The sequence below is a fragment of the Melopsittacus undulatus genome, chromosome 3 (genome assembly GCF_012275295.1).
Source record: "Melopsittacus undulatus isolate bMelUnd1 chromosome 3, bMelUnd1.mat.Z, whole genome shotgun sequence".
Lineage (NCBI taxonomy): Eukaryota > Metazoa > Chordata > Aves > Psittaciformes > Psittaculidae > Melopsittacus > Melopsittacus undulatus.
The window spans coordinates 6,069,936-6,076,744 of record NC_047529.1 but is presented as its reverse complement, the minus strand read 5'-3'; positions in this window follow the sequence as shown (position 1 = coordinate 6,076,744).

Below are 6,809 nucleotides of genomic sequence, written 5' to 3'. Positions count from 1 at the left end.
ACTGGAACAAATAACCAAACCAGCAATCTGTGAGCACCCAGAAGAGCAAGAGGAAACGAGCAACAGGTAGCATGGAGCTTTTTGAGCTGCAAGAAACACAATCCAATCTAATTTCCCATTCCACTAGGATAACCCATTGAGACTGGTTTGTGTTTTGGAGCAGTTTCACGTGCATCCTTATGAGGATGGCACAGATGAAAATACCTGGATGCAAAACTGGTCGGAACACTGATAGAAGGAAGCTTTTGAGGGAGGTTCTGAGAGGGCTGTTTTGTGTGCATGTCTCGTTTCCATATATGATCTGATGGAAGAGTGGGTATACAGTTCAGATTTGCAGCTGACACTATGCTGGCAAAGGCTATGAGCACACTGGGCAGGATTAGAATTCAGTATGATCTTTGCAAGCTGGAGATGCAGTAAAAACCCTAACCCATCTTGCCATTCAGCTGAGATAGAGCATCATCCCTGTGCTGAAGATGGATTGATCTATTGCAATAAATGTAATATAGGTTATTATGTAGTTATAAAAGGTTGGGGAACAACAACTACATGTGCAGTTGATTCATCAATAAGGATGAAAGATTTTGATGGCTCACAGGCCAATAGTGAATAAGCAAGGCCATGCTGTTGCAGAAGAGGCACATCAAATGTATAAGCAGGACTGTTGTGCCTATGGCAAGTGCCATAATCCTTGAAGTCAGCTCTGTGATTATAAACAGGACCACAGTGTTTGCTTTTGGTGGGTATGGTTCAGGACTGAGTGTGCTGGTTTAAGCCCAGCAGCTAAGTACCACACAGCTACTTGCTCAGTCCCCCACTCCCAGTGGGATGGGGAGGAGGAGTGGGAAAAGAAAAGGTAAAAAAGCCATGGGTTGAGATAAGAGCAGTTTAATAACTGAAATAAGGTAAAATATAATAATAATAGGAAATAAAAAGACAAAGGAATAAATCCTGGTCCCCCAAAACTCCCTTAAATGATGCACAATACAGTTGTTCATCACCCACTCACTGATGTCCAGCCCATCCCTGAGCAGTGATTGGCACCTCTTGGCCAACTTACCCTAGTTTCTGTACTGGGCATGACGTGCTGTGGCATGGAATATCCCTTTGGCTAGTTTGGGTTAGGTGCCCTGGTGTCCTGTATCTGCTCCCTCTCAGCTTCTTGTGCCCCTCCTCATTGGCAGAGCATGAGACTGAAAAGTCCTTGATCAGGGTAAGTGCTACTGAGCAGCAACTGAAGCATCAGTGTGTTACCAGCATTGTTCTCAGACTAAAGCCAAAACCCAGCACTGCACCAGCTACTAGGAAGAAAATTAACTCTATCCCAGCTAAAACCATGACACAAAGCTGGAGAATGATTATGTAAAGGAAAGCAATAAGACTGATCAAAAAACTCAGTCTATCAGGGACAATTGAGGGGGGTTTGTCCTCAGGAGAGGGAGGCTAAATCTCTTCCAAAACATTGTCAGCTGCTGCAAAAGAAGACGAGGATGCTTTGGGCTTCCTGACCCTTGCAGTCAGGACAAGAAGCTATGGGCTAAACTGCTTTGAAGGGCAATCAGGGCACTTTATTTTTAGGAATTAATCTTAGGCTAAGGGAATGTGAAGGACTTGAACAGATTCCCTCAGAGAGGTGAGTCTGATGCTGTGAAAACAAGCTAGACCTCTCTGTGTCAGGGATGACCTGTGCAAGTTCTCCTTTACACATGTGGATGGAGTAAATGACCTCTGGAAATCCCTTCTAGACCTCTGATTCCACTAGGGTTAATTTACACTTCTCTACCAGCATAAATCTAGGCGAATTTAACTAAGTCATTGCCAGTAACTTTGTATTGATGGTAAGGGAATTTTGTCTTCTAGGCAGTACAGCTATAGATACGCAGAGGTTTTCCACTTTGGGACTGAGAAGTATTGAATGTGTAAGCACAGGGAGGAACAGGGTAGGAGAGTGCACAAAGCAATCAGTAAATCACAAGATCTAACTTGAAACTCACTCATTGATCAGTGCATTAACTAAGAGTTGGGGATTTCATCCCATTTTGCCTTAGCCTTACATGTTGGTGTTTTCAATGGCTGATAGAGAGCAGTAATGCAGAGCAGGCTTCTTACAGCCCTGCAAACAGCAGATGACACCTTATATACTGCAGACAAGTTGACGATACTGATATTTTCAGCCACCAAATGCTATTAGTTTTGCCAGCATTTGGGCTCTTCCTTTCATCCACACCTCTTCATAGAGTCTGCTTAATGTTTTTGCATCTGTATTTTGTGGGTTTTTTTTCCCTGCAGCTAATTTCTGGACCCTCAGTCTCCCTTTTTATTCTTAATCAAAGGTAATTTCTTCCTTAGAGCTGTCTGCACATAACATCTCCATTAAATGTGCAAGTAGGATCCCAGTACGTGATGTGTCACTTCACATGTGACACTGTAATCATTGTGATGGTGTTTTCTTTGAAAGCTCCATTCCTGTTACTTGAAGAGAATTCCCAATTCCTGCATCTAGTCACTTGTTGATTTCTAAGAAAGGACACATTAAAACCTACCAGGACATTTTAAGTTTGCTACTTCTTGCTTCATTTATTTATCCATCACAGAGCTCTTATTAGGCTTTCAACTAAGAAAATGCATTCTTGCATCCAAACAGAGGAATACTACAAGCATGAAAGAGCAAAGACTTTTGCTCAGCTTTTGAGTTCTCTTTGTGGACAAATTCCCCAGAAAGCAGTTCCATGGAACTGACTAATTGATGGAATAACCCACATCTGATTGGCTTCACCTTAGTTTCCTAAATCCAGACTCCTGAAAAGGTTCAGCCTTGATGGAGATGTCCAAGTTCAAATATTGTGAGGTGATGGGTCAGCAGAGTTACCCAAAGATTGTCTTGCACATAAGTGGCTCCCAGAATGATGGATTAGGACTCCAGACCCTTCAGCTTTCTCTTTTCCGTGTGTGCCACTGTAATGCTTCCATCACTTCAGCTGTGCTGTCTATACAGAGGGGCAGATTCCTGCATCCATTGGAAAAGGGGCAAAGGGGTTCAAGCCCTCTACTCCTACCACAGAAGTTCAGCATAGCAGTGGGTCTGCGGTTTATTGCTCTGGTGTGACTGTAGACAGGATAGAACTGTTCTTATTCTAGTTAGAAACATGCAACTATTCCTGTATTGCTGAGTCATCAGTATTTGTGTCTGAATATGTTTGTGTGGTGACAATCTTGAAGCTCCAAAGGGAGATGGTATTTCAGGCTTTGCCTTGGGCATGAGCTGACCTGTGACACTGTGCAGTGCAAAGTGCATCCAAGTGACACAAGGGAAAGTTGTGGCTTGTTTCTTATTTAAATGATAACTTTTAAGAAGTCTCAGAAAACCTTCCCACCCAAACAACATGTTTCTTGTAGTTGTACTTTTCCATTCTGATACAGCAGCACTGCCCATGATTGGGTTATACTATTTTCTTTCGTCCCTAGGAAATGTCAAAATGAATTAGACTTATAGCAAGCTAATCTTGTGACTGTGTGTTTCAGAGTTCCTGTGTTCTGGAGTGTGATATCTGTGCTTCTTGGATGCTGCCAGTGGCATTGGCTGTTCCAGGCTGGCAGCTATAAATGGTACAACTTGCCCTGTGTGAGGCCATGGGGACATGCTTCTGTGTAGCGCAAGTGCCCCCTTCCCTCAAGCTCTGCAATGGTGAGCAGTGTTCTGCAGGGAAATCTGCCTTTAGTAGATCTCCCCACCCCTTGCAGTTGTCAGTTTGGAGATTATCTCAGCTTATTGCAAAGCCAGTTTTAAGCTTTTTAAGTTAGCTTTATACTCATATGCCAGTAAGATGTTTTACATGCTTTTAGCACTATAGAGAAATGAAAGCAAAACTTCAGTCAAGCTTTCTCTTTCTCTGCCTAAAATCAAGCTAAAGAATAAGGGTGTAAGAAAGGCCTCTGACTCCTTAGAACATATGCTACATCCTGTGGTATGATACTAGTAATATATCATAAATGTCATGGTAAGACACGGTGACCTGTGGGACTGGTGCTGTCTACCCTGCCACCAGTTGTGCTTTCTCCCTTTTATATCCCTCCTTTCATTTACCTTTGATGGATCTTCAGTATCTAATTGATGAACTGTCAAAACAGTGGCTTCTACTACATCATTCCTTTAAGGAAAGACTGTGAGAAGTGCAGGATCCAACCGTGTGTGATCTGCAAAGCTTTAGAGGTGTTGGGCTGTCACCAATGTAGGTGACAAGCATGTGTGGCTCCACTTGTGAGTGGTGCAAGTGGTATTTCAGAGCATGGCACCTATGCAATTAACTTGCTTGTATCCTGAGACCCATATCATGGTTTGTGACCCCATCATCTCTGTGTGTCTGGTGTATCAGCACAAAGAGGACACACACTGTAGCATGTGGCTGAGGAAGTCACTTGTGTGTAAGCTGGGATTTTAAGTATGGAAAATCCCAATCCTGGCTTTTTTTTTGCTGCAGAAGTAAGCAGGGAGTCAAGATGCAGATGATGCTAACCATGGCTTATGAGTGTTAAGCTAAATATAAAGCAACCTGAGCATGGCAAGGACGTAAGAGGGTTCAGTAAATGTTTGTATTGATTAACCTATTAACAAGAATAGCAAATCCCATTACATTAATCATTATTATATTGCTCTCCTGCCCCCTCCTCCCTCTTTCTCCTCCCTGAAATGTTTTTCCTAGAACACAGCAGACACATACAGAGAAATCTCCCACCTCAGAGCCCTGGCTGTCTGAAACACCCCCCAGTGTTCACTATGGAGGTGAATGGTGTCTGCATGCTGGGCTCTGGCTTCAGTGGAGCTCTGTGTGGTGACCTCTACTCATGAGAGGAAAGCTTGGGGAAAAGTGGAGAGAGACTGCTAGTAAGAGAATGACAATGGTGAAGAGTATTTAGCCCAGAGCAGACGTACAGACATCTAGGAAAGAATAGTGTTGGCTCTTAGATTAGTTACTAGCATGTATTCAAATGGTGAAAGGATGTGTTCATGTAACCAGCTTCTCTCTGCTTCTCCATTGCCAGGCAAAACTGTTGTATTTGAAACCCAAGTCTGTGCTTGCTTAAAAAGGGTAGAGATGGAAGTATTGCAGTTGGGAATGGGGAGAAAAACAGGACTTGGGTTATCAGTTGTTTCTGCTCTGAGTTGTAGGATAGAGGGTTTGGTGGTAACATTTGTTTTCCTTAAATAGACTTATAGATGTACATTAAATGGATCAAAGTGATCTATTGAAAAGCATTTGTTTGAATCATATTTTTTTGGAAAAAAATCATAAAAACTTGGAATGCTTTCAGGGATTTCTGAAAATCTCTAATTTTAATGCAGTATGGTTGGGGGGATGTGTCCCAAAAGATGTTGGTGAAACCTTTTAGCCAGGTTTGTAGCCTTTAAAAGCAAGTTACTTCAATTCTTTTTGTTGTACATCAGTAATGAAATGTTCAAGACTACTTCAGGAATTCAAATCCCTCATTCCCACTCAAACTAAAAGCAAGTGGGCATTCAGGTGCCTTACTCAGCTTCAGCAGCCTAGAACTTCAGTGTTAGTTTGCAATAGCTAATATGTATTAAACACACTTTTAAGTGCAGTTCTATTATAATTTATGTCATGGTAGTATTGCCTCCCAGTCATTTTTTTTGGCTTCTATGCAATAGTTCTCTGTATCCCAAAGGACAGGAAAGCTTTATAAACAAATGTAGGCCATTCCCAAGTCCTCGGGCAAGCAAAACTTCCACTGAAGTCTCCAGGAGCTTTGCTCACATAATGGCTCCAGTTTCAAGCCATGAAACTGCTGTGTACACAAGCAGACGTTCTCCTTTGAGTGAAGTTGACTTTGGGGGAATAGCAGTAGTCATGTAGCAGCCCACGCACATACCCACAGTGGTTTGGAGGAGAAAATAATGGTTATCAACTCAAACTGCAGAAGGTTATGTGTGCAGAATGGGATTATGCATGGAGGGAGTTGATGACTGGCTCAAAATGGGGTTCTGGCTAAAGGAAACCTTTTATAGGACATTCTGCAGAACATACAGGTTTGGCTTTATTCGTAGAACAGGTTATTTGCCAAATATGTAAAGACTAAAACCCCAAGCTTTTCATTCAGGAAGTTTCTGCTTTAGTGTGTTCTCTGCCAGTGCTTTGATATGCTGGAATTAAAATGTTTGTTTTCACTCTGGCTTGATATTAAGCTGGTTTAATGTCTTATAGAAGCTGTTTTGAAAGCTTTCCTTTTCCTCTCCAGATCCAGCTCCCTGGGTGGGTGACATCTCTTACCATCAGTCAGGCAGTTCTGAGTTGTGCCTTTAGATAATGAAAACCAATTTTTCCTCCCAGCAGAGTCCTTCCTTTATTTCCTTTCACCTCAGATGTTTGGGGTTTTTCTCTGTGTATATCCCAGTATTTCAGTCTCTTCCTTACAGATTAGGCTCGCAAAGGAATCAGAGACCTGTCTCATGGCTCAGGAGGTGGGTTTTGTCTTCATCCAGTTTCTTGTTGTCTTGCAATTGAAGTCACCACCTATAATCCTCCCCTGCCTGGAGTTTGTCACTTCTGATCCCAGCTGTGCTCCTTCCCATAGCATTTCTTCATTGTAGCATGACAGGATTATCATGTAGTGCTCCATGGGTTTCCTTCCTGGCTGAAAGGCATCAGGAGAGGTTTAGCTCTTCATTGCTGTTCATTCGTTTCAACTGACTTCATTCATGCTGCCATTTTCCTGCATCCCTTCCCTCACCACACCTGCCCTCTATTGCTGCAGCCACTGGCACACACATTGCAGAGGGAGGAACAGATTAT